This window comes from Eptatretus burgeri, chromosome 8 (assembly GCF_056783735.1).
Source record: "Eptatretus burgeri isolate ZD-2024b chromosome 8, Ebu_testis_v1, whole genome shotgun sequence".
In the NCBI taxonomy this organism is placed as follows: Eukaryota; Metazoa; Chordata; class Myxini; order Myxiniformes; family Myxinidae; genus Eptatretus; species Eptatretus burgeri.
Window position 1 is genome coordinate 105767086 of NC_140968.1, and position 26399 is coordinate 105793484.

The following is a 26399-nucleotide window of genomic DNA, read 5'->3' on the forward strand; positions in this document are numbered from 1 at the left end:
GCGTAACTGCAGGGGCTCATGACATCAACACGGTCCGCAGCTGCCGTTTACGCTCGAAACGTTTATACGTGAATACTGCGATGGCACGTTTGTAATGGCTAACATGGCACAAACACAGTGACCCTGAAGCACATTTACTGGGCACATGCTCACCCACACACAGACTGGCCATTCGGCCGCTCGTGAGCGTTCATGCATGTGCTTCAAACCCTTACGAGCGGAGAAGCCGGCGGGAACCATGGGCCGTTTGAGAAGGCTCGAGGCCAACGAGCACCCGCATGATATTTTTTGCCATCACGCATGGACGCTTCTCATGATCCATAAATTTGACACCAACGGCAAGATTTTAAACGCTGGTGAGACGAGCAGGCGGGACCGGTCTCGGAAGCCTTCTCGTGTGCAGGCCTCCATTAGCCTGTGGTCTGGCTAGTGCAAGCAACGTCCATTACAACAAAGCAGACACAACGAAGGTGTTTGTTTTAATCGTTGAAATCGATGGAAATAAATTAATTGGCAATTGGATGCAGGGAGAAGATGAAAACTGAAACAAGAATACCAAAAATAAATAATAATAATAATAATAATAATAATAATAATAATAATAATATTTAAAAACCCACAAAGATCACAATCAAAGGAGCGGATCCAAACGAAAGGGAAAGTTGGTGCACAACGGGTTCAACTCCATTTTGCGATAGACTGGTGAACAGTGGGCGTGGGCCGTATAAACTGGGCAGACAATGCATCTGCCGATAATAATCAGAGATAAGGTTCGAGTGTTATAAATACATTTGTGCAAATCAACTTGTGGGTTCTTCTTCACGTAGGTGTTTGAAGTATTGACATCGCATGCATGATGTCAGTCCTCAGGGTGGGTCGAGTCACTGGGTGGATAAAAACGCACTAAGCCCTCCTATACAGAACAGGCGAGTCATCTTGCCGGGCCTGGTTCTGCCCAGCCATTCGGAGCATTAGAAACATTTGCTTCATCGTTGAAAATCGACACGATCTCCAGGTAATTTGTGATTCCTTGCCAGACAGACCACGAGCTCCCAAGGAACATACGAACACTTCACTTTAATCTCTGAGAGCCTTAATGGACTAAACCACCATGAAGTCCAACATCGACAACTCGATGCACAAGAAATCAGCCGGTTTGAAATCCCAAAATATTCATGGAGGACACCGCTCAGCGTGGCAAGACCGCTGCAAAGTGGGATAGCAATCTCCATGAATGAACAACGTGGGCCGGCAGGGAGGCTGAGAGGTAGTGTACTTGCTTCTGAGCTTCCAAGCATGGGTTTGGTCGTCCTCACGGTGCCCTGCAGGCAGGGCATTGAGTCAACGAGCGCAACTGGTCCTTCAGGATGTTAAGACTGCTGCCCCGTCTGCTAGCATGCGTCTGTAAACGTTAAGGACCTGACTGTGCCTTTCAAAAAGAGCAGGCCATTGTATGCCAAAACCCTGCTGAAAGACTGTTCATACCAGAGCGTCCGCGTCGCCGAACCACGGTCATTGGGAGGATTGATGTATGAATAAACACCCAGTAGTTGTGATGGGCACACTTCCCATCAAAATTCCACTCTGCCACCATAAGGATTGCTTCCATTACACAGTCACATGTTTGAATTCCCACATTTATGGACACATGATGATGACGATCCAGCAAAAAAAAAAAACCTGTCTCTCGGCTCATTTAGCAAGGCCAAGGCCTATTCACAATAAGCTCTTTGAATCGGAGTGGAGAAGCAGGCCGAGCCCCAACGTGCGTATTCCGCAACCAGAAAATAACTGACATTTTTCCTGTACTGTACATGTACCGTGCGCACTACTCCAGAAGGGAGACACCAGGATGAACCGTTGATGCTACAGGGCTACGAATGACACATTATAAATTTGTGCAACAACCAGTAAGTATGTCTAAAAACACGTTACATACAGACGATAAATCGCTCCGAATAACTAGAAGGGCACTCGGTAGAGCGCATACCTCCATCATGTAATGCCTGATCCATGAGAACATATCGGGCCTAATACATGTTTGAAATGCATGCCGGAATAACTTTGTCATATCTCCATGATCTCTGAAAAAAACAAAAACCTGGAAATCAATTTGGTTCTTATAAGTCGATGGTGCTACTGTTTAATGAGTTATAGCACATAGTTTGGTCATGATCATAACTTGGAAGTCAATCGGACTTGAAATGGCGTTTTTATCGCAATTTGAAAGTTTTGACCCGACCCCCCTGACATTCGACCCCCGACCGCTAAGAAGGGTGTTTGGTGTGACACCCCAATGAGACATATGGTTGGATGAAGAATTGGAAGATGCACATTTTGGATTTGGTTTGAAGTCGACACGACCATTTTAGCGGACGTTATTGCGAAAATAAGAATTTCGGTTTTTCGGTGACCTTGACCTTGACCTTTGACCTAGATTCACCAAAAACGACAAGTGTCTGAGTTGGACCATGGCCGACGTCTGTACCCAGTTTGGTCCAGGGTAAACAAACACACAAACAAACAGACAGACAGACAGACAGACAGAGACAGACAAACACAGAATGACACACACAACCGACCAACATAATTGCCGAAATCCGAAGGATTCCGGCAATTAACAAACAAACAGAAAGAAAGGCAATTAACAAACAAACAGACAATTAACAAACAAACAGACAGAAAGGGGTGAAAACATAACGTCCTTCACCTTCGGGGGCAGAGGTAACAATGAAAGTTATATAAACAAAATTATTAATTTTGCTTAACTCCATATTCTCATAAAGAAGCTTTGTTGAAAATTTGATGACAAAAGCTCAAATAGTAAAAAGGTTACGGCCAGGACACAAGGACAGACATACACTCGCACAAACACACAGGAGTGAATGCAAAACCCTGTCTTTCGCTGCGCGGGGGATGGGCTCACGATAAAAACGATGCTGTTCAAAAGGTTTAATATAACCAAACTAGAACAGACATTCGGTCGAGCGCATACCTCCGCCAGGTTGAACAGTTTACGTTTTATACCCCACTGATAGGCTGGTTCTGGATCCAGATATTCACCAACATCTAAACAATTTGTCTTTGTCACCGAACCAACCTGTCCAACAAATTTCGTCCGAAACCATCCGCAACCTTTTGAGATATCATGATATACTGCATATCATTTTAGCCCGATCTCTAATGAGTGAAGATTCATTGAATAAATTTCTCGTACCCGGACCCGGACCCGGATCTTCACCAAAATCGAACCAATTAGTCCAAGTCACACATCCATCAACCAGTCTACCAAGTTACGTCCAAATCCATTCATCACCTTTTGAGATATCGTGCTATATATGGGTTTAGGTTCAGGCTTGGGAGGGAGGCCCTCTCTCTCAAAATCGTGAAGAATCACTTGACAAATTCTCGTATCTGGATCCAGATTCGGACGTTCAGCAAAATTAAGCGTTGCTGTCCTTGGCCGGTCACCTACATCAACAAAAAAATTGTGGCCAAAAATATAAAAACTTTGCAAAGTAACAAGGAAGGGTGAAAACGTAACCTCTATCTACGTTCGGTGGCGGAGGTCAAAAGCAAGATACAGATTTAAAACAATGACTAAGGTGATATCAAAACAAAGAAACATTTAGATAGTTCATATGTATCTATTAATGTTGAACAAATAAATGGACGAGGAAAGGAATGCGGGTATGTTTCTATAATTGATTTCTATTCATCACAACATATAAGGCTCATCATGAAGCTGACACACACACACACACACAAACACACACACAAACACACACACACACACACACACACACACACACACACACACACACACACACACACACACACACACACACACACACACACACACACACACACACACACACACACACACACACACACACAACGGGAGAAATTCCCTCCTTCCCATGAATGCCAACCCATGGGGGATTTTCAATGCTCTTATGCTTTTAAATGCTGAGCATCAAGAAAGAAAGCAGCGCGTACCATTTTGAAAGGCTTTGGCATGACTCGGCCGGGATTTGAACCGCCGACCTCTTGGACCCGCAACAGGGCGTTGCACCACCGAATCTTGTGGAATATCGATACGTTTTGAGTTCCTTGGCCTCGATACCAATTGTTGGGTTTGAAGAAAAAGGTGCCGATGACGACTAAAAATGAGCAGAGGCTGAGCAAAACGTGTGACGACTTCCGTGAGACAATCAGACAGGGAAGTGGTATTGAAAGGACGTAAAAGGTGAGGATCGAGGGAAGAGGATTTGGAAAGGTGATCAATGGCAAAACTATCTTTTGGACTCGATCCATGTCAGCAACGTGGAATATCAGAACAGCTGAACTCCATGCAGGTGTTCCAAAATTCTAAGATTGGGTGAATGTACATCTTTTAGATTATTACAAAGTCTCCAACTTTCACGCCATTCTGCTCGAGTTGAAACAAAACGTACAAACGTCTCGAAGCATTGCTAACAACCACGTGCTCAACCTGGTAATTCCACTTCGGATTGTCCTGAATTGTGACATCAAGAAGCTTCATAAACGAATCACCATTGATCGCTAGTTTAAGACGAGGTAGTGGTTTGCGAAGAAATTACATCCACATTGTCCTACTTTTCTCCTCTTTGGCATCGTGTCCTTGTCACCACACCGTTCACTAATAAGTCCAAAAACGACTGCAGGCAAGAGTTCTCGGTTCTTTGCACCATTTAAACCACGCTAAGGTCATCGACATACTTCCGTTGGTGTGTGGATACAATCGAGGCGTCAACGGCAATCACGAGGAAGATGATCGGCCCGAGCTCCGTGCCCTGCGGTACTCCACAGGAGAGTTGAAGCGAGTCGAAAGTAGCTCCATTATACCGAACAGTCTGCGATTGTTGTGATAGGAAGTTCACAAATCGTGGGCAGAACTGCAAGGTTCACTCCAAGTTGAATCATCTTTCTAACCGGAGTGAAGTGCCTTACATGCCGTACATCGACAGCACAACAACTGACGCTCATGGCTCGGTTTGCGAGGCCCATGAGTGCACAGTTCAACATACTTACTAAATAGTGATTACGGTAACAGAACATCCTTTCATATCACCGAATTGACGTCTGTGAGATCCTCCATCACCCAGTCAGACAAAAGGCTCGCTCCATGAGCCTCATGGGAGAGCAACTTTTCATATAATGGTGAAAACCTGCGACTCAAAAGCTCTCCCGGACAGATTTTGCTTTGTGTCCCTCGGCCGCGAAGTCCTTGCGCCGTTTGTGACACTTTCAAAAGGTCATACGAAGTGAAGCTCATGTTTGCATTCGTGAGAGCAAGAGTGTAAAAGCAAACAGGGCATACAGTGCATAACGAAGGAAGGTGCCAAAGAAGTTGGCAATCTCCACTGGATGCAAAAACTGCAGGTATGATGGAAGCACCGGCTGCGTTCAACACGGCTCCCGTCCGCTGCAAACATAACACCGCCCGCGTCACATTTTCAACCCTTGGAAGGCGTGTGTACTTTCACGGGACGTTAAACAGAAGGTCCGAAATGGCAGGCCCGACTGTGCTGCGAAAGCACAATCAAGCACCACTACTAATCCCCGCGTCAAAATGCTTCCTCAAGAAGGCAGCTGCCATCGGCATTTCAGCCCAGACAAGGAAAAAGCGCGGAATTGGGGGTTTGGGGTGGGGGATAAGAGCAACGAAGCAATCAGGAACCTTGTGAAAACTGCCGATTTGATTCGCAGACACGATCTATTTTGATGACGTGAACAATAAGAGAAGAAAACACCAAATTCCTGCTTTCTTCTGCTGAAAGGAATGCAACACGAACATCAACACTTAATGTTTGTAATGTTGAGCAATAATGTGGATGGAATCAGCACAACAGGGCAAAATATTGTTGTGCTGTAAACTGTACAAAGCCACAATGTTTCAGACGGTCCCGTGCATTTGTCAAAAATGAATCCAAATGCATTGGGACAATACTCTGTACAGAGCGTCGGTGCTGCCGAAGCAGTCTCCTGGGCTATTGGGCACAATCCTGGACGGGTCTGCACTCCGACGCAGGATACTCGAATGGCTCGATCATCCCAGCAAGCTGGTACTCATCCAGCTCGGAAGGATGACAGGCTGTGTCAACCCCACCTGGTATTAGCAGGATTTGAACTCAGGACCCCAGGATCTCAAGCCCACCACCATAACCATTAAGCCAACACCAAGCGTTCAAAGTGAATCAAGATAACTATATCAACAAAAGTGGCCAAGGCTACTGTCTCAGCACTTTCACCAGACAGACAGACAGACAGAAAGGGGTGAAAACATAACCTCCTTCACCTTCAGTGGTGGAGGTAAATATTACCGTGAATTTGAACAATTGTAAAAATGACCAAGGCGATACGTCAGGGAAAGGATATATAAACCTGCTCCTCTGCTCTTGCTCACCCTCTCTCTGTTCTATTCACCCTCTCATTTGCTCAAGGTCATCTGCCATCTGCTTGGAAATCAGCAAACATTACCATGCTGCATAAAAAGGTGCAAAAACAGATCCCTGCAACTACAGACCAATCAGCCTTCTCCCAATCATCAGCAAGGTTATGGAATCCATCATCGCTTCAGACATCAAATCCTTCCTCTTCTCCAATGGCCTGATTTCCGATCATCAATTTGGATTCAGACCAGGTCACTCTATCCTGGATATGCTGCTTCTGCTCTCCCAACAATGGATGGAGGTCCTCAATGCGGGACAGGAAATCAGAGCCGTATCTTCGCGTGCTTTTGACATGGTCTGGCACCCTGCCCTGGTCACCAAACTCTCTTCCTATGGTATCCAAGGCCATCTCCACTCATGGCTCGCAGACTTCCTCTTCTGTCGCAGTCAATGTGTGGCCCTAAATGGAGTTCTTTCATCTCCTCTTCCTATCCAGGCTGGACTTCCTCAAGGTAGCGTTCTTGGCCCTGTTCTTTTTCTGGTTTTCATCAATGATCTCTCTGACTCTCTGGAAAATCCTCTTTATATCTTCGGTGATGACTCCACCCTCTGCCGTACCATCTGTCATCCCTCAGACCGGCAAGCAGCAGCTTCTTCGTTCTCTGCAAATCTGAATAAAATCACAAACTGGTCCAACACGTGGAACTATGTCTTTCAACACTATGTCTTTCTGAAAGGACCGTTTAGAACCCCCCCCTCTCCCCATCTACAATCCTCTGAAAGAAGTCCTTTCATTTAAGCTTCTGGGTCTCACTATCTGCATGATCTTTCCTGGGAAAGCTACATTTCCAACCTGGCCTCCAAAGCCAGTTGCCGACTGGGAATCCTCCGTCGTGCAAAGTCTTTCCTCGGCCCACCTGGGCTCCTGACCACATACAAAGCTTTCGTCCGTAGCCTGATGGAGTACTGCTCTCCCCTCTGGGCTGGTGCTCCTGCCTCTCACCTTTCTCGGCTTCACGCTGTGGAAACCAAGGCATTTAGGATCACTGGCATCTCCGATGATGAAGCTGAGTCTTTGGGCCTCTCACTCAATCAATGCAGGCAGGTTGGTGGTCTTCTGTCTTCTTCCATCTCCTCTCCGGTCTCGCTCCCCCCCCCCCCGCTCTGTGTGCGATATGTCCCCCCCCCCCAATATTTCCGCAGGGCGCTCATGGTCAGCCAACAACCCCCTTCTGGTAAAACTACCAAAATCACAAATCACTGCTCACCTTCACTCTTTCATTCCTCTTTTTTCCCACCTTTAGAATAAACTTCCACACTGTGTTCAATCCCATTCTTCCCTCCAGGCCTTCAAAACAGCTGTTCACCACCACCTAATATCATTCCCCATCCAAATCCTCCATCTTTTCTACCCCCGTTAATCCACCCCAAACCTACCTCCTTCAAATTCCCTGCTTTCCTTCCTGAAAGTCCCTGTAATGTCCATCTTGTGTACCCCGTGTTCTCCACCCCATCCATCTCCCTTCCACAGATCTCCTAATGTCTCTGTTCCCCACTGTTTTGTCCTTCCCACTCCCACCCCTCGTCTTATGCCTCCCTTGCTGTGTGTTGTGTGTTAGCTCTCATCCGTGCCTCGACAATGTATACAAAAACAAAAGGGGGGGAAGAAGATGGCTTTCAAAAATGGTGGCAGAGCAGTTCTTTAAATGCACTCCTTGAAATAATTCACTTCGTGAGAAAGACCTCCAGTGGTTGTGGTGATGGTTCTCCAAATGGAAAGGTCTTCAGAGATCTCCTGTGTCAATAGTCGACGCACCACAAATCCATTGCGTCACCATTTTGTGTTTGTCATGTAAAAGAACACCGATTTGTTTGTCATCGTTTGGAGAGAGCTCAATCGTGGTAAAAGGAAGAAGGACTGGACAGGAAACTCAACATATTGGCTTGACCGGTTTGGCATTCCTGAATGACCACGAACGACACGATGGGAGGACATCAAGTTCAAATCTCACTCACTGCATGGATCGTCTCTCATCTACAAATGTCCTTTTTAATTCATATGAAATTACACACATCTTCTTGTGTCCTTGATTTTTGCATCCGACCTGAACCAACTGATCCAAGGGCCGTAGACCACTGCATTTGAAAAAAAATTGGGTTGCGAGTCAGGTTGGACGTTGGTCTGCCTCATGGCTGTCTGGATCAGCACACAGGGATACAGCAGCTGCTCTTCAGTTACAAGGCTGAACAACCTGTTGGTACAGAGTACAAGCGAGATGTACATTTAACCACGGGTAGTCTGAATATGCCAAAGACAAGGAGGTAAAACGGGATGGGACAGATTTAGCTCGTCCACTGACCTATCGGCATCACAATGAACCCTGAGACTGTGCAGTGCTCTCCATGGAATCCAATAGCCGGCGGTTTACATTCGCCTTCTTCGCAGAGCATGGTTGGCTGTTTGTGTCGAGATATCAAAGAAAAAGAAAGCAGGTTATTCTACCTTTTATTTGGAAAGATAACTTGATGAAGTAGGTCGGTGTTTTTGTTTATTGCTTTAAAAATTAAAATTTTTCTCTGAATTACAACCGATCATTGAAATCCTGTCACTTAAAAAAGGCGATTGCTCACTTCGCGTGGACCACGTACCACTGGCTTGCCGGCATGTCATTAAGCTGTGGGGCCTGACGACCAAATGGAGCTAATCACACGGTGCAGCGTGTCTGTCCCATTTCCTATCTCTAATATCTTGCTTCATGCATTGGCACTAAAATTTGGAGGCCTAATTAACAACGTCATACAATTCTGCTTATGGCATCTACATTTACTTACAACTCCTTTTATTCCGTTCGGCCCAGCCAAAAGTGGACTTTCGTCAAAGTGTTCACCATGCTGCATGACATCACAACATTACAGTGGGCGAAGCTCCAAGACCAACTGTCGTGGATTGTCCCTATTTATTATGTTCGTCATACACACGAGGGATATATACATACTCGTAGGGCAGCCATGGGAAACCCACGGGCATAGACAGGTATGACATTTGGATGTCCCAGATGACCCAGAAGACACTGAAGACTCCAAAGACTCCAAAGACCCGAAGGACCTCAAGTCCATTTAGACCCATTAGACCTTAACACCATTTTGACCCCTGACACCCTTCAGACAGATTAGACAGCTTTGACCCTTTACCATTTAGAGCTTTACACCACTTGGACCTTTTTCAGATTCCAAATAAATATAATATCATGAAATATTACAAACAAATTTGTGGAAAAGAAATGTTTGTATTATGGTTGGTGTAAATCATGACAACACAGCAAATGTGTGACGTCAATCTCTGTAACGACGTGTGGAGAGGAGAACATAGCGAGATGAACCACGCAAGTACATATACAGTTGATATACCGATACGGTCGCATCCTGTGAGGCTATACACCTCCAGAAGATTCCTATCACATCCTCACACCTCCATTCCACCCCCTTCCCTTTGTAATTCTTACAATTGTGTTAAAAAAAAATTGTTTATTTTTAATTTTAAAATCTTTTCATCATTTTTGTCATATACTTCATTTACGTTTTTTGTTCTTTGTTCTTCAAAGGTTTTGATATGCTAAGTGTGGGTTGTGATACATAGACTGATGTTTCATGACCATGTTTTAGGATTGGATGATGTAAGCCAATGATAAGGTCCATTCAACCGCAGCTATGTTTCCTTCAAAGTGGGGTTAAACATCTGTCCATTGAACCCCAGCTGTGTTTCCTTCAAAGTGGGGTTAAACATCTGTCCATTGAACCCCAGCTGTGTTTCCTTCAAAGTGGGGTTAAACATCTGTCCATTGAATCCCAGCAATGTTTCCTTCAAAGTGGGGTTAAACATCTGTCCATTGAACCCCAGCTGTGTTTCCTTCAAAGTGGGGTTAAACATCTGTCCATTGAACCCCAGCAATGTTTCCTTCAAAGTGGGGTTAAACATCTGTCCATTGAACCCCAGCTGTGTTTCCTTCAAAGTGGGGTTAAACATCTGTCCATTGAACCCCAGCTGTGTTTCCTTCAAAGTGGGGTTAAACATCTGTCCATTGAACCCCAGCTGTGTTTCCTTCAAAGTGGGGTTAAACATCTGTCCATTGAATCCCAGCAATGTTTCCTTCAAAGTGGGGTTAAACATCTGTCCATTGAACCCCAGCTGCGTTTCCTTCAAAGTGGGGTTAAACATCTGTCCATTGAACCCCAGCTGTGTTTCCTTCAAAGTGGGGTTAAACATCTGTCCATTGAACCCCAGCTGTGTTTCCTTCAAAGTGGGGTTAAACATCTGTCCATTGAACCCCAGCTGTGTTTCCTTCAAAGTGGGGTTAAACATCTGTCCATTGAACCCCGGCTGTCTTTCCTTCAAAGTGGGGTTAAACATCTGTCCATTGAACCCCAGCTGTATTTCCTTCAAAGTGGGGTTAAACATCTGTCCATTGAACCCCAGCTGTGTTTCCTTCAAAGTGGGGTTAAACATCTGTCCATTGAACCCCGGCTGTCTTTCCTTCAAAGTGGGGTTAAACATCTGTCCATTGAACCCCAGCTGTATTTCCTTCAAAGTGGGGTTAAACATCTGTCCCACTCATTGGAAGCACCTACAATATTGTCGAGATGTTGCGTTTCATCCGAGACTATGATGGAGAGTTATGTCATCTTGCACATACATACACACATCTACAATGAACGTACGCTGCCATTACGATCCTGCTTGCCTCGTGATTTTCATTGTATTTTACAAGCACAAGGATTTAAGCTCGGCCTGTGGTTTACTGGAGTTGCTTTGATAGCGCTGTGACATCATGTAGCCAAGTACTGTGCCTCTCTGTGGACAGAGATCAGCCACACCAACACCTGGATCCAAAATCCTACAATGTGAACCCTCACTGGACCACTAAACACAAAACCCATACCTTGGCTGCCTGTGCTCTCAAATATTCCTCCACCAACATGATATCCAAAGGCGAATGAGAAAAGTCCACGAATATCACTGTACACAAGCCGATCAAAATCAACCAATCCACAATGACCTGCAAAGGTAACAAATCTCCAATCTCAAATGTTTGAAGCTATTGTGGAGCACAGCCAGGGCCCTCAGTGACTAGGGATCCATCCATCCATCAGGACCATACTCTGTGCAGAGCATTCGTGCTGCCTAAGCAGTCTCCTTGGCTATTGGACACAATCCTGGATGGGTCGCCATGCCGACACAGGATACCAGCAAGCTGGTACTCATTTTGCAGACCTCAGAAGGATGGCAGGCAGAGTCAACCCCACCTGCTATCTATCTATAATTCCAGCAGTGTGTGTGTGTGTGTGTGTGTGTGTGTGTGTGTGTGTGTGTGTGTGTGTGTGTGTGTGTGTGTGTGTGTGTGTGTGTGTGTGTGTGTGTGTGTGTGTGACCGCCGCTTCTCGCCAACCGCCGGTCCGATCTGATTGAAACTTGCCAGGAATATTGCCGGGGACCCGCGGAAGTGCCTTTTCAAGGTTTGATATTAATCGGACGAGCGGTTCCCAAGTTACGGCCATTTTATTGCTTTTTTCAGTGTTCGAAAGGTGTATATATCGCAGCTGAAGTGTTGTTCCACCTTATCATGCCATTTTTCCCCCAAATATATCTCAGAATAATGATAACAGCATATTAATAATAATAATAATAGCACAATAATTGGCAGTAATAAAAAGAATAACGTGATACAATGACCAATGTCTGTCAACCAATAACGACCTATATATTGTCTGTCAACCAATAATGACCAATAACATCTGTCAACCAATGACAGGACACGGTGCTATGACATCACAAATGACGTCACAATTAATGTTTGTTTGTTTTTTGCACGATTGACGTCACAATTCTTCTTCTTCTTCTTCATTTGGTATGACGTCACAATCGACGCTGGGGACCTGAGTATGTGCCTTTTCAAGGTTTGATATCGTTCTTCATCCGTTTCAGCTGTTTCCCAAGGTTTGAATTAATTGTTCAAATTATTAATTAATCCCAAGGTTTGAATTTTCCCAAGGGAAACAGCTGTTTCCCAAGGGTTTGAAAGCTGTTTTTCCCAAGGTTTGAATTAATTGTTGTGCTTGGTCGACATTTGTGAATACATTTACAGAGAGAGGGGCGAGAGAGGAGGGGGGAAAGAGGGGGGAGAGAAGAGGGCGAGAGAGGGGGCGAGAGAGGGGGCGAGAGAGGGGGGCGAGAGAGGGGGGCGAGAGAGGGGGCGAGAGAGGGGGGGAGAGAGGGGGGTGAGAGAGAGGGGGCGTCACAATTCAAGAGAGTGGGAGAGAGGAGGGGCGAGAGAGTGGGGGGGGTGAGAGTGGGGGCGAGAGAGAGGGGCGAGGATCCCAAGGATTTGAACTCAGGATCCTAGGATCCCAAGCCCACCACCCTAACCATGAAGATTGACCAGGGATTGGATGTCCAAAATCAATGGGCACGAAAATACCAAGAGTCCAAACAAATATCTGATTACTGAGCTGAATGAAAAGCCTCCTGGGTTTGATCGACTCAGGAAACGATGGCCACATTAAACCGAATTCGCACATCCCATGTTCGAAAGAGGCTCACCATCTGCAAAAAGGGAAAAGATCAAGTGAAGCTCGGCATGTGACTTGCAGGAATCTCGACCAAACCATGGACCATACAGGTTGGTAACCGCAGCGAATTGTGAGAAGTCATCGGGGGCACTGCAGCAATCCGTGCAGCACCAACTGATGCTGATAATTTGCTGTTATACCTGCACTTGGATGTATGAGTTGCCATTCATCAAGCCGTTTACAAGAAGATGTAGCCAAGAGTGGAATGCACACAAAATCAGACTTAACTGTCGTTGCTGATTTGTGGAGGTCCGGCAGAAAAAACCAACAAATCACACTGATAGGTTGGATCTGAATCCAAACAACCAAAATCGAATCGGCTTGCTCTCGTCACGGAGGTAATGAAGAAGAGTGCTTTCAGCGCTCGCTTCATGATGTAGCCTCAGATTCCAATGCACCGCGACGACTTGTACATCGTCTTCTCGTGCCTCTTTAATTCATAACATGCATGGAAATGCGGCACCATGAGGAGGATGCACAAACCCAATGGGTATAAGGAATTGTGAATGTGGAAATGTTTCCCCAAAGGGGCCCACTGTTCAATGGACACTCCCTCGCAGTAATGTTGGAGTACTGCGAGCATTTTCGGTGCAAACCGTCTTTCATCCGAAGGACGCTTCCTGGTATGGAATTGCTCTTGGGGACTCGGAAAGATTCACACGGTGATTCATCAAGAAGTGAGCAGATCTGGAAACTATTGACGCAACATCTCCGCATTCCTCATATTTGGTTAAAATGCATACGGAGTGGAAATAGTTGAAAATTTATCCACTCATAATTACCGCACTCAACTTGAATACACTCCGTTTCTGACACCTTCGGTGGAACCAAATCTCACTCAACGTTTGGAGACCATCTTCCCACTACTTCCCCATTTCGGAAGGAAAGATGAACACACAACAATAAATGTACAACTACCTCTGCTGTACTTGTTTCTAACATTTCCATTCATTCTAATCTTCGCCATCACCGTCTCACAATTACTCCCAAATATCCCCCCTCCTCCTTTACCCCTCTTTCTGTCCAAATATCCCTCTTTCTGCTTCTTCCTCCATCACATCTTGCTCTGAAGGAGGAATGGAGGAGGGAGGAGGAGAGGGAGCGGTATGGGAGGGTTATTTCCAAACTCACTCCTGCAAGGTTTCTGTAAGGAAGCTACTGGGTAACAAACCATTATCTTACGAACTGAAATGTTCCTCACTCAACACGTACTGATTCTGTTATAATTATTACCGGAAAACTCCATCATTCTCAAAGGCCAAACTTGGTCCTTATCACTGAACCATATTTCTCTCCCAGCCCATGCTGTATACTGTAATAATCCTCCATAACTAAACAAAATCTTCTGGCTCCGCACCCCACTCCCTTATCTGAAACAACACTTTGTTTTTTGATTGCTCCATTACCTTTCGTGTGACAATGAGCCGACGTGCAATGCACTCATTGCTAAAGTCATTGGTTTTAACAGCTCACTCCATCCGGTCCTCACACCTGCAAACTCACTCTCACTCTCACTCTCACTACACCCCACACTCTCATTCTCACTACACCCCACACTCTCACTCTCACTACACCCCACACTCTCACGAAACCCCATACTCTCACTCGCACCACCTCCAACACATAGACCCAAAAGCATTTCTCCCTGAAGAGCTTGAAAGATTTATGCCTGTCCACCACACACAGCATCTGCAATCTGCTTGGATGGGATAATTTAGAAAAAGACAAAATCCTTAACAAAGATGAAGTGTGTGCAGAATAAAATCAAATGAGCTATGATAAGAAATGGCGGTTAAAGTGTTTATCTGTGGACAGGGGGTGGATGGTCGATTGCAGTGTCTCCTTCGAAGAAAACGTTTCACAGACTTGTGGGCCATTGATTGCATGTGGCCGACTATTGTCGGGGCAGAATGAAGACCTGGCCTTGTTGGTGAAGGCCGAGTGTCGATCTGCGTCGGTGGACAGGTAGAACAACGAATGGAACCAAAAGGATGTTGATTGAAGTATGCTAACCGCCGTGAGAAGCAAATAATGTGGTGATGTTTCCAGCAGAATGGTTAAACGCTCTTTTGCTCTGACTCAGGTTTTAACACCCCAAACGTCAGCTTCTCCATGCTTCCCGTGGTGGTTGGCATACCTTGGTCAACATTCTGTTGATATTTCATCCCTTTACCATCAGGGCCGTCATGGCATTTCTTCCCTCAAATATCATCAACATTAGCATGATAACTCCTAACATACTGATGGAGAAGAGAAAGATCTTATAATCAGAGAAAGAAATGGGAGTGAAAAGGAGGAAGGGTTAATTGGGCATCGTCCGACTGGCAGCAGGAAAGGTGAGAGGGCCTTGTCTGGCTGGAAACAGTAAGGGTGAGAGGACGTCGTCCAGTTGGCAACAGTAAGGGTGAGAGAGCCTTATCTGGCTGGAAGCAAGAAGGTGAGAGGGACTTATCCAGCTGGAAGCAGGAGGATGAGAGGGCCTTATCCAGCTGTATACAGTAAGGGTGAGAGGACCTCGTCCAGTTGGCAACAGAAAGGGTGAGAGGGCCTTGTCCGGCTGGCAGCAGGAAGGTGAAAGGGCCTTGTCCGGCTGGCATCAGGAAGGGTGAGAGGGTCTTTATTAGCCCGCACTCGTGAAGCGAAAAGCGGGGTTAAGCAATCAGTCCCGTACGTGCGTGTGTGCATTTTGTTATTCCATTTTTTCTGGAAACACTTGGCGGATTGAGAAAAAAAAATTTCACCATTGGTGCGACTACTCATGTAGAATGGTTTAATGATAATTATGCCATCATAGGTCATGTGGTGTGGTAGCTGGCAGCCATGTTGGAAAAAAAGGAGAAACGGACCTCTGTATCTCCGAAACCACTTAATGCAAAAAATTTAAACTTGGCACGTGTCAAGTACTCATGGGGAATGAGTGTGATTTTTATCTTATGATCTTATAGATGCCTTTGTCATGACATCATAATTGGAAACGTAGAACACTACAACCGATCAGTATGAAAATTGTTGAGGGTCATCTCGGGATAAATTGGTCAACATAAAAACATTGATGACGTCATCGGCTGCGTGGTTCAGCAGCCATATTATATAAAATAAAATAAAATAAAATAAAACCTTCAAAAATATTGTTTTCTGAAACGACTGAACATATCAAGGAGAAACTTCAGAGATATGACCGCCTATCCATGATGTGATAGGTCACATGGTTTGGCAGCCATATTGGATTTCCCCAAAAATCTTCTTCTCCAGAACGGCTTGACAGATCGAGGGGAGACTTCACACACATGTTCCCAAAGCCTTGGGTATGCCATGAATAATTGATAGATCACTTGGTTTGGCAGCCATATTGGATTGAAATAAAATATTTGAAAAATTCTCTCTTGAACCGTGGCATCAATCAATGTGAAACTTTAAATTATGATCCAGTACTGATAGGGAATATAGGTTTCAAATTTCAACCTGATCGGACACATGGTTTGGCAGCTTGAATTATTTACAAAAACATTTGAATCTGGGTTTTATTCATTAACGTATTTGTTTAATAAGGCTCATTTGGCCATGCTTGCATGAGTTGGAGGGTAGAGGAGTCGCAGTTGAAGCCCGGGTCCTATCCAGGTTCCTCCTGATGACTCCAATGCAGTACCTGGATTATTTGGTCTTCCATTTGATTTGAATTTAATTTTTTTAATTTCAAATTTGCCGCCAGAAGAGTTGGCTCGCACCAAGTCCTTCTCAAGACTGCACGGGGTAAGTATTCAATGAATACCATCTAGTTTTGATCGATGTGATCTGACGGTGATATGTGTTAGTCATTAATCATCATTTCGTATGCAGCCTGTGGCTGCTGGTTGCATCATCGATGAGAGTGTGGTTGTACTGCTGATGCAGTGCCCCGATTTCCAGGAAGCTGGTATTCATTTTGCCAACCTCGGAAGGACGACAGGTTAAGGCAATCCAGCTGGTGTTATTTAACAGCACGACAGGGGTTCAAACTCAAGACCCAAAGATCTTAACCAGCCATGTTGACCGTTAAGTCAACAAACAACAGACTGGTTAAAGTCATTTATATATCAGCATACTTGGAGTGTTTAAGATGTAATATGAATGAGAAACACATTCTTCCAAATCACACACACACACACACACACACACACACACACACACACACACACACACACACACACACACACACACACACACACACACACACACACACACACACACACACACGCTGGATTTGTGAGTATCTGGTCAGTACGTGGTATTGTGCCCGTATCAACCGAGTCACCAGATGTGTTGTTTGTTTGCCATTTTAGACTGTGATGCTACATACCATATGGAATCTGTATGACGGTGATTTGCCACCATATCCGACTCTCGGAGGTTGTGCACTATTTGGGAAAGAGGTATTATGGGCAAGAACTGAACTGACGACGGAGCAATGTATGAGATTGAGTTTTTAAGGCACAACACTTGATATTTAGTTTCAAATTACACCCTGACCTGTTTCCGTCGATTGAGGATCACACCGAATCCAAACGTTGATTCAGGCATGAGGAACAGGAGTTGTGCGGTGAAATGAGATTATAAACGTCTGGATCTCATTTGGGGAGTGCGATGCTATTGTTTCACTCCAATAGCACTCGAGCCCCCCAGCAGACTTGGGCAAGTGCCATGTGAAAGAGCCGGTGAAGAATAGGGCGATTGGAAGAAGAAAAAGAACAATAATAGCAGTTGCAAGGGCGCACGTGAGGAGGTAACGAACAAAATAAACGAGATGGTATTCAAAGAATATTTACACCGTACAGTCTTGAGAAGGACTTGGTGCGAGACCAAATAAACCAGGTACTGCATTGGAATCATCTGAAGGAACCCGAACAAGGACAAAAGAAAATATGAAGTCATCAGGAGGAACGTGGATATGACCCCTTGAGCTTGGGGAATAGGAAAAAAATCACATGGGGCCAAGTCTGGCGAATACAGGGGTTGCTCCAGAGTTGGCACGTTCCTCTCCGCCAGAAACTGTCGGATGCTGATGGCACTATGAGCAGGGGCGCTGTCATGGTGGAGCACCCAGGCGTTGTTCTCCCACAGATCCCTCCTCTTGTCCCTGATCTCACGAGGCGCCGGAGGATCTCCTTGTACACGTATTGATTCACTGTTTTACCCTGTGGTAGAAACTCGAAGTGGACGATGCCCTTGATGTCAAAAAACGTGATGAGCATCACCTTGACCTTCGACTTCGACATGCTTGCTTTCTTTGGTCTTGGTGATGCCGGACTTTTCCACCGACGACTCTCACGATTGGTCTCGGGATCGTATTGGAATATCCACGATTCATCGCCAGTAATGACTCTCCCGAGCAGGTCTGAATCGTCCCCGAGGCGCTTGATAATGTCCTGACACAGTGACTCTTTGCTGTTTCTGGTCCTCGGCCAACAGCTTGGGGACCACCTTTGCGCACACCTTGTGCATTTCAAGATTTTCAGTGATGATGCTCCAGACAGTGTCCTTGTTCATGGAAAGTTCCTCAGCAATAATCCGCACCACAAGTCGACGATCTGCATGCACCACCTGCTTCACACACTCGATGTTGTCCGCCGTTCTTCTCGTTGAAGGTCTTCCAGACCGTGGATCGTCTCAAACCTCCTCCGGTCCCTCCATGAACCTTTTGTGCCATTCAAATGCACGTGTACATGTCATCGTTTCTTCCCCCATAGACTTGCTGCAGCATTGCGAAGGATTCAGAAGGTGTTTTGCCAAGCTTGGCAAGAAACTTCAGATTGACTCTCTGCTCACGACTCATAGCGCAACAACTCAAACTGGACAACGTGTAAAGCACGACCTGTAAAAATCACACAATGAGCGGTCAACCATCACCAATCACATATATTGCTGGAATGTTGCGAAAGACTGACGCAACCCATTCATTCAAGTTTTGTAAGTGGAGCACACAGCAGGCTCAATCCCGTTACTCTTTAGATGGACCTCGAATATTCCCCATTACTGCTAGATCATCATTTTGAAGTTTCGCATCAATTGAGGAAGAGATTCAAGAGGAAGAGTTTTTAAAATATTTCCCTTTTATCCAATATGGCTGACAAACTAAGTGACCAATCAATTATTTGTGAATACCCTGGTGTTCCCAGGTCTTGGGGAACATTTGTGTGAAGCTTTCCCTCGATCTGTACAGCTGTTCTGGGGAAGAAGATTTTAAAGGTTTTTGGGTAAATCCAATATGGCTGCCAAACCATGTGACCTATGATTTCATACGTGGAACCTTTTTGTTCCTCGTGTATAGGTGGTCATACCTGGAAATTTTTGCCTCGATCTGTTTAGCTGTTTTGGAGAAACAGATTTTTGAAGAACTAAAATATATATATATATATATATATATATATATATATATATATATATATATATATATATATATATATATATATTTGGCTGCTGAACCACACGACCGATGACATCATCAATTTCTTTCTGTTGACCAATTTATCCTGAGATGACCCTCAAAAATTTTCATACTGATCTGATGTAGTGTTCTACATTTGCAATTGTGATGTCATAACGAAGACGCCTATGACATCATAAAATAAAAATCACACTCATTCCCCGTGAGTGCTTGACACCCCATGTAGCGTGGGGTGTTTTTTTATTTTTATTTTTTGAATTTTTTCCTATGGAGCAGTTTCGGAGAAACAGCGGTCCAACGGTTCTCCTTTTTTCAACATGTCTGCCACACCACATGACTTATGATGTCATAATTATCATTAAACCATTCCACATGAGTAGTCGCACCTACGGTGAAAATTCTGTGTCAATCCGACAAGTGGTTCCAGAGAAAAGGGAATAACAAAATGCAGACACGCACGCACAGACGCACGTACCCGACCGATTGTTTAACCCCGCTTTTCACTTCGTGAGTGCGGGCTAATGAAGGACGTGGATAAAAACCATGAGATGTATGAAGGGAAAGAGTGACTAAAGGAGTGTAAGAGAGAATGTACAAAATGCTGATCAATCTCATGTTGGAAGTTGTACAGCGCGACCAATCCTACACAGACAGGAATGATAAAGATGGATGTGTTCATGTGTTGCAGCGTGAGGCCTAAATCAGAAAATGTTTACAAATTAAACTAAAGTTTGATCAAGTCGACGGTTCTCTCTCGTCTCAAAGTTGTTCTTTCATGAAGAGAATATGACGACTTATATTTCCACTTCTTCTCAAACGGCCACAATGATTCCAACGTTCCTGTGGGATTTGGTGGGGGAAGGTTTTGGCCCAAGTCCTTCATGAACCGGCTAGGGAGGCCTGACGTTCGACTAAGGTTAGGGACAGGAATTCTGAATTTGTTCAGGGTACCGGCGATAACTGACCAACTCTTAGCGAAGGACACCGTGGGATCTTTAACGTGCAACAACTAATGCCGGCAGACAGGATTCCGAGGGAACATTGATGAATGACCGTGCCTGTGAAACACCGGGATGACAGTTTATAGCTGTGTCGGGATTCAAACCCAGGCTGGACAGCTTAGAGGCAAATGTGCATATCTCTCGGCCATCCTGCCAGCCCGAAAAGAGGACTATATAATGGCAAAGAAAACCACTTCACACCTGTCTCTCCTGATAACCGTGAAATCAAAAACTCTCAACAACATTCGAATGTTCGACAAAGAAGAAGAATCACAGGGGCTGCTTCTCCCAGGTAAGACAGGATGGTTGCATCTCTGTTTTCTCCCGCCACTCCTCAGGTCTTGCTTCCTCTGCTCTTCCATCCATCCAAATCCAGGTCTAATGCTCACCTGCACTCCTTTGTTCCAAATTTCTCTCACTTGTGAAACTGCCTTCACATTCTGACAATCGCATCACACTGGACACGGTATTGTCTGCAGAATGGTATTGACGAGAGGAAATTGTCTGCATGCAAAACAAGCTGTTCAATTGACACCTGAAGGTTTGTCCAAGTGCAGGATGGCAGGAAGCATCAACAAAATCGTTGTTTGGAAAATGAGATGGTGGTGCAAACGTACGGCGATGATACAGGAAGGGGGTGCACAGCCGTACAGGGAGGGGGAGGAAGCCCTGGGTGCAAACTCGTTGCACGATAGCAGAGGAATCATTCGGCTCGAACAAAAAAACTAAAAAAAAACTAAATGAAAACAGGTTTAACAAGAGGACTTACGTTAAAAAATAAATAAATGATGATATACAACACCAACATATGGCTGCAGTCAAAGTGAAAAACGAATGCACAAAACGGCGTCGTGTCAATGAGACGCGTGTCGATGAGAGATCTGCAACGCGGACACGGACACGGACACGGACGTCTGAATTGAAATCATAACCAGAGAATCCGGAGAACACGATACCCCACGTACTGTTCAACAACACACTTCAATTTTAATAGCATAACAGTTTTAAAGATTGTTTAATAAAAATCCCGAAGTTTAGCGCCACTGAAGAAGTCTTGCTTGTACCATACCGTATGTTTGTATCCTGATGCTGTGTACACTGTTCTTCATCGCCGACGGACCTCTGGTTGCTTGTACATGTTGCTCTGTTTGAGCCTGGGGAGCAACTGCTGAGATCTATACATCCAGGTTCTTCCTGACATCTTTGTTCCTTTCACATTTCAGCTTATTCATTCTATTTCTTGCTTTTTTATCTCTTTTACTCTTTATTCCTCTATTTCTTTATCTATCTGGTGTAAGGTTCACCTGCTGCGCCTGGATGGGTTTGAGAGTAGTGGAGTAGCAGCTGAAACTCGAATCCTATCCTGGTTCCTCCTGATGACTCCATCTTTGTGTTCTCTACTTATTTGGGGTTCCTTCTGATGACTCCAACACAGTATTTGGTCTTACATTTGAGCCCATACATCACCACCCCCTTATACACCGTCATAAGACGACGTCGAGTCGCACTTCAGGGGATGGAGGCTTCATTGACCACCACACGATGCAGCATCAATCGGCATCGTGCATAACCGTATAAGCGGCCTCTTCTTCACCCCAATACTGCTACCTCTCACACGCCACGCCACTTTCCCAGGAGCTGCGCATGACGGATCTTATTACATACACCACCCGATAGAACACGTCTAACTACTGCAAAACTGGAGGCTCGTGGAAGTATGATGAAGGTGATTTGTGTTCTCGTGTTCAAGTATATAATTAAATTTAAGTAAAGGTTTAAAGGCGTACAAATTAATTAATTCCAGATTTTACCGCCATTTTACCCACCATCTATTACATCACCCTCTCAAACACGAAATATTAATTATTTATCAGTGCTTGTTGTTTGTGTCCTTTATAATGTTCTCTGCACATGCACGATCAGGATGAATTCAGAGACAAAGTTCAATAAAACAGCAAACTTGTCTTCTTAATCAGGTTCAAAATATAATTCAATTTAAATAAGTTGTTCCTCGATAATAAACTGATGATAACAAACTGATAAGACACACAGACAGACAGATAGACAGACAGACAGACATGAATGAATGAATTGCTTAACCCCACTTTTCGCTTCACGTGCGTGGGGTAACGATGCTTGCAATGCCGTAGGTGGAGGTTACGCGGCTTAAACAGGACACCACTCCAACCACTCCAATGAGCCAAGGCCTTGAGGATGAGACAAAATATTACAATGGTTTTACGAATGTAAAGTCTAGGCTCATGGAAGAGCAGGAAGTTAACGTGACAAAGGGGGGGGGGGGAACAAGTTACAGACTGAGAGAACAGGTGGACATAAAAAGCAAGGGGATGAATGACGAATGGAAGAAGGGAGAGAGACAGGAGAGGGGAGGAACAAAGTAACGTGTGAGTAAGATAACGTGAATAAGTGAGAGTTGATAAGGGAGACACGATCAGGCATAAAGATGGAAGATGACGTGAGACAGATAGAGGTAGTGTGCCGTCTCGAAGACCTGGAGGGAAGAGTGGGATTTCACCGCCACAGGAATGTGGTTCCACAAGTGAGACAAAAGAGAAACAAAGGAACGGAGGTGAGAAATAAGTCTGGATTTTGGGAGTGTAACGAGGATGCAGTCACCGGAGGAAAGCGTGCTTTCTAAAGAATCTGGGGAAAGTCCGAGGGTTGAAGGAGCAGTGGGAGCAAGACCGGCATTAAAACGGTATGAAAAAAAGGCGACCGAGCTGTCTGCGATGGGAGAGCAACAGGCCTTGTCCTTCATATATTTGTGGCAAATGCCAATGATATCGATAGCATTCGATTCCATGGCATTCAGGACAGGGAGAGAGGCGAGTAGCGGTGGCACTCGCCCATAGGGGAAAGCAGTATTCCTCTGAGCTGCGGACAAAGGCTTTTCCAGTCTGTGGTTGACCTTTGAGGAAAGTTTGGATACATGGTCTGTCAAGCAGAGGTCATGACTGATGGTCAGGCATGGAAGGTCAAGAGACAGAACCACTTCCAGTAGTCCAATGTGGAAATACGAGGGTGTGTTGAAAAGTAATCCCTCCTCTTCTTTTAATCCAAAACAGGTAAAGACATTCGAATGAAACAAAATTTAGTCCACACATTAGTTCTTACCACCACTGAATGTGAAGTTTTCGTGATTCTGACACTCGATGTCTGAGTGCGATGTTAGTCAAGATGACAGAGGGAAGCACGGTACTGTCAGTGCTGTGAAGTGTGAAGCACTGGAGATGAGAGTTGGGATTATTAACTGGAGAGGACGTGGCTGGAGATGATAGTTGGGATGACTGAGTGGGGAGGACATGCCTGCAGATGAGAGTTGGGATGTGTGGTTGGAGAGGGACATGCCTGGAGATGAGAGTTAGGTGCACCATTAAATTCAACAGAGTTCCACCACAAAAGGATCATCAGCCCAGAATTAGCTCCATCAGATTTTTGTCTCTTCCCCAAACTTAAGGAACACCTTTGTGGAGAATACTTTTCTTCCAATGATGATGTCAAGGCCACTGTGAAGTGCTGGTTAAGTCAGCAAGATGCTCAGTTACATCGTGATGGCATCACAAAACGACTTGACCATTAGTAGAGATGTGTTGACCGCAGCGATGATTATGTTGAGAAATAAAGAATGATGTTGGTATCCGTGTTTGTTTCATTCAAATATCTTTTCCTGTTGTGGAGAAAAAAAACAATAGGAGGCATTTCAACATGCCCTCATATACAGGTGTGTTTATGAGACAATCCTTCTGGACAGATAATGTGAGAGAATGAGATTTGCTCTGATTGGACATTACATTTGTCAGCCCAGTGTCAGTTCCTTTCCAGGTCAGCAGAGAGGGAACCAGCTGCTGCCATGCTGTCATTACAGTGCAGCGTAAAGTGGAATCATTTGTAAAGAAGAAACAATGGTTATCCAAGAGGTAATTTACATAGAAGAGACACAAGATTAGACCCAAAACATGCCTTATGGACCTCCAGGCTCTATTGGGGATTCAAATGAGGGCTATGGCTGATAACACGTGTGGAGGAAGTCGGCAAGTCAGGAATAGAGATGGCCTCAGAGACACAGGCAGAAAGCTTGGTGAGCAGAGCGACGTTTCAGTCTGTGTCAAATGCCGGTAATAGGTCCAGGGAGACAGTCGTGACCACCTACATACATTATCGAGAGAACGTCAGCAGCATGTCAAAGGTTGAGTCACCATGACGGAATCCAAACTGAAGATCAGACTTCCCACTGTTTGAGAAAAGGAAAGACGATGTCAGCTGGAATGATCATTTCCATGACATTGCCCAAGATCAGGAGTACCGGTACACTTACCGGTTTGTAGTTGAGGGGTTTCGTTTTTGCACCCTTCCTGTGTAGTTGAGTGATCATTGCAAACTTAAAATCACGTGGTCGTTGATACTGGGCTCATCATCGAGGCTGTTCAGAATTTGTTTCACCATTCCTCGGTGAAATTGACAGGGTCCAGTAGGCAGTGGGCACGAAGGGCGAGAGAGGCCCCAGAGAGATGGATTCAGCACAACAGCGTTGAAGCCAAACACAAAGATTTCAGCATTCTGTTTCATCTTGAAAATCATCTTTAATGCAGCCATCTCACGGAGAAGAAGGAAGGGGAGCATACATCAGAGATGGATTTAACCAGGTATCACCGGGACTTTGATGAGGGACAGATTGGGGAGATCGGCCTTAAAGCTAGCCGAATGATTGATATATCATGGCTTGTCAAAGGATGGAAACGCTCGGCGAGAGCCTTGTAAATTGGCCTGAGATGGGCCTTGGTCGGGTTAAATATTGATGATGAGAAAGCAAGCGGCTCGATGTTGACCTCCTCACCATCGGGTGAAGTATACCAGGGTTGGATGGATATTATAGCTGCACACGAGATTGGATGAATTTGTGCAAGAGAGAACATTTTTCTGAAGGTTTTCCAAGTGGAGTCAATATTTGATGCAGAGGAGATTGAAGGGCAGTCCTTTTGTGAGAGGGCAGAATGCAGACCCTGCCAGTTAGCTCGAGGTAACTTACGAGCAATTCAAATATCAATTAGAAATGCAAACAATGTCACGCCCTCGTGTGCAGCCATGAAAATGGCTCATGTAAGGCACGCAGCTGTCGATCTGCCATTCCAGTCAAACTTCGACGCCATCTCATAATTACGTGGGGTGTTCAGAAAGTTGGCAGAACGAGAGGCACACAATCGTCCAATAGGGCCATGACAATATGCGAGGGTATACAAGTTGCAAGGTAATATTTTTTTCTGACTTCTTATATCATCAATTCATTCATTCTGTGCATGTACCGGCTCACGCCGGTGCTTCTGAAGCAGTCACATGGCAAGGATTATGCTGGGTGTGCTTTGCCATTGCCTTCTCATCGGTCAGTCAGGGAGGGGTAGCGGCATAATCTTTACAAAAATACGCGGTGGGATCTTCAAGCTACACCAGCTATTGCCAGCAGACGGAACACCCGATCCACCCAAGGGCCAGAGCCCTTTGTGATGCAACGGCCTGCCTGTGAAAATGCAATCTCAAGGTTTTTACTCAGGTCAGGAATCAAACCCAGACCAGATAGCTGAGAGGGGAGTGCAAGCCCTTTGTGCCATCCACCAAGACATTATATTGTCAAAAGAAGAAAAATAATAATAACGACAACGTGTCTCGGTCGAGCGCATACCTTTGCCAGGCTGAAGAGTTTAAGTTTTGTATCCACCGATAGGCCGGATGTAAATCCGAACCAGAACCAAAATCGAATCGGCTCGTTCTTGTCACCTAACCAACTAAACTCATCCACCGAGTTTTATTCAAAACTCATACACAACTTTTTAAGATATCGCGCTGAACATCGTTTTTGTCTTATTTTATCACAATGGAGAAGAATCAGTTGAAACATTATCGGATCCAGATCTTCACCAAACT

General features: G+C 45.0%; 1 protein-coding gene across 5 annotated transcripts in view; it reads right to left on the bottom strand.

Moving 5' to 3' along the window:
• LOC147022485 (neurabin-2-like) overlaps nucleotides 1-26399 on the bottom strand; it is a 262931-nt gene that overhangs the window by 233240 nt on the left and 3292 nt on the right. The window lies entirely within an intron of this gene.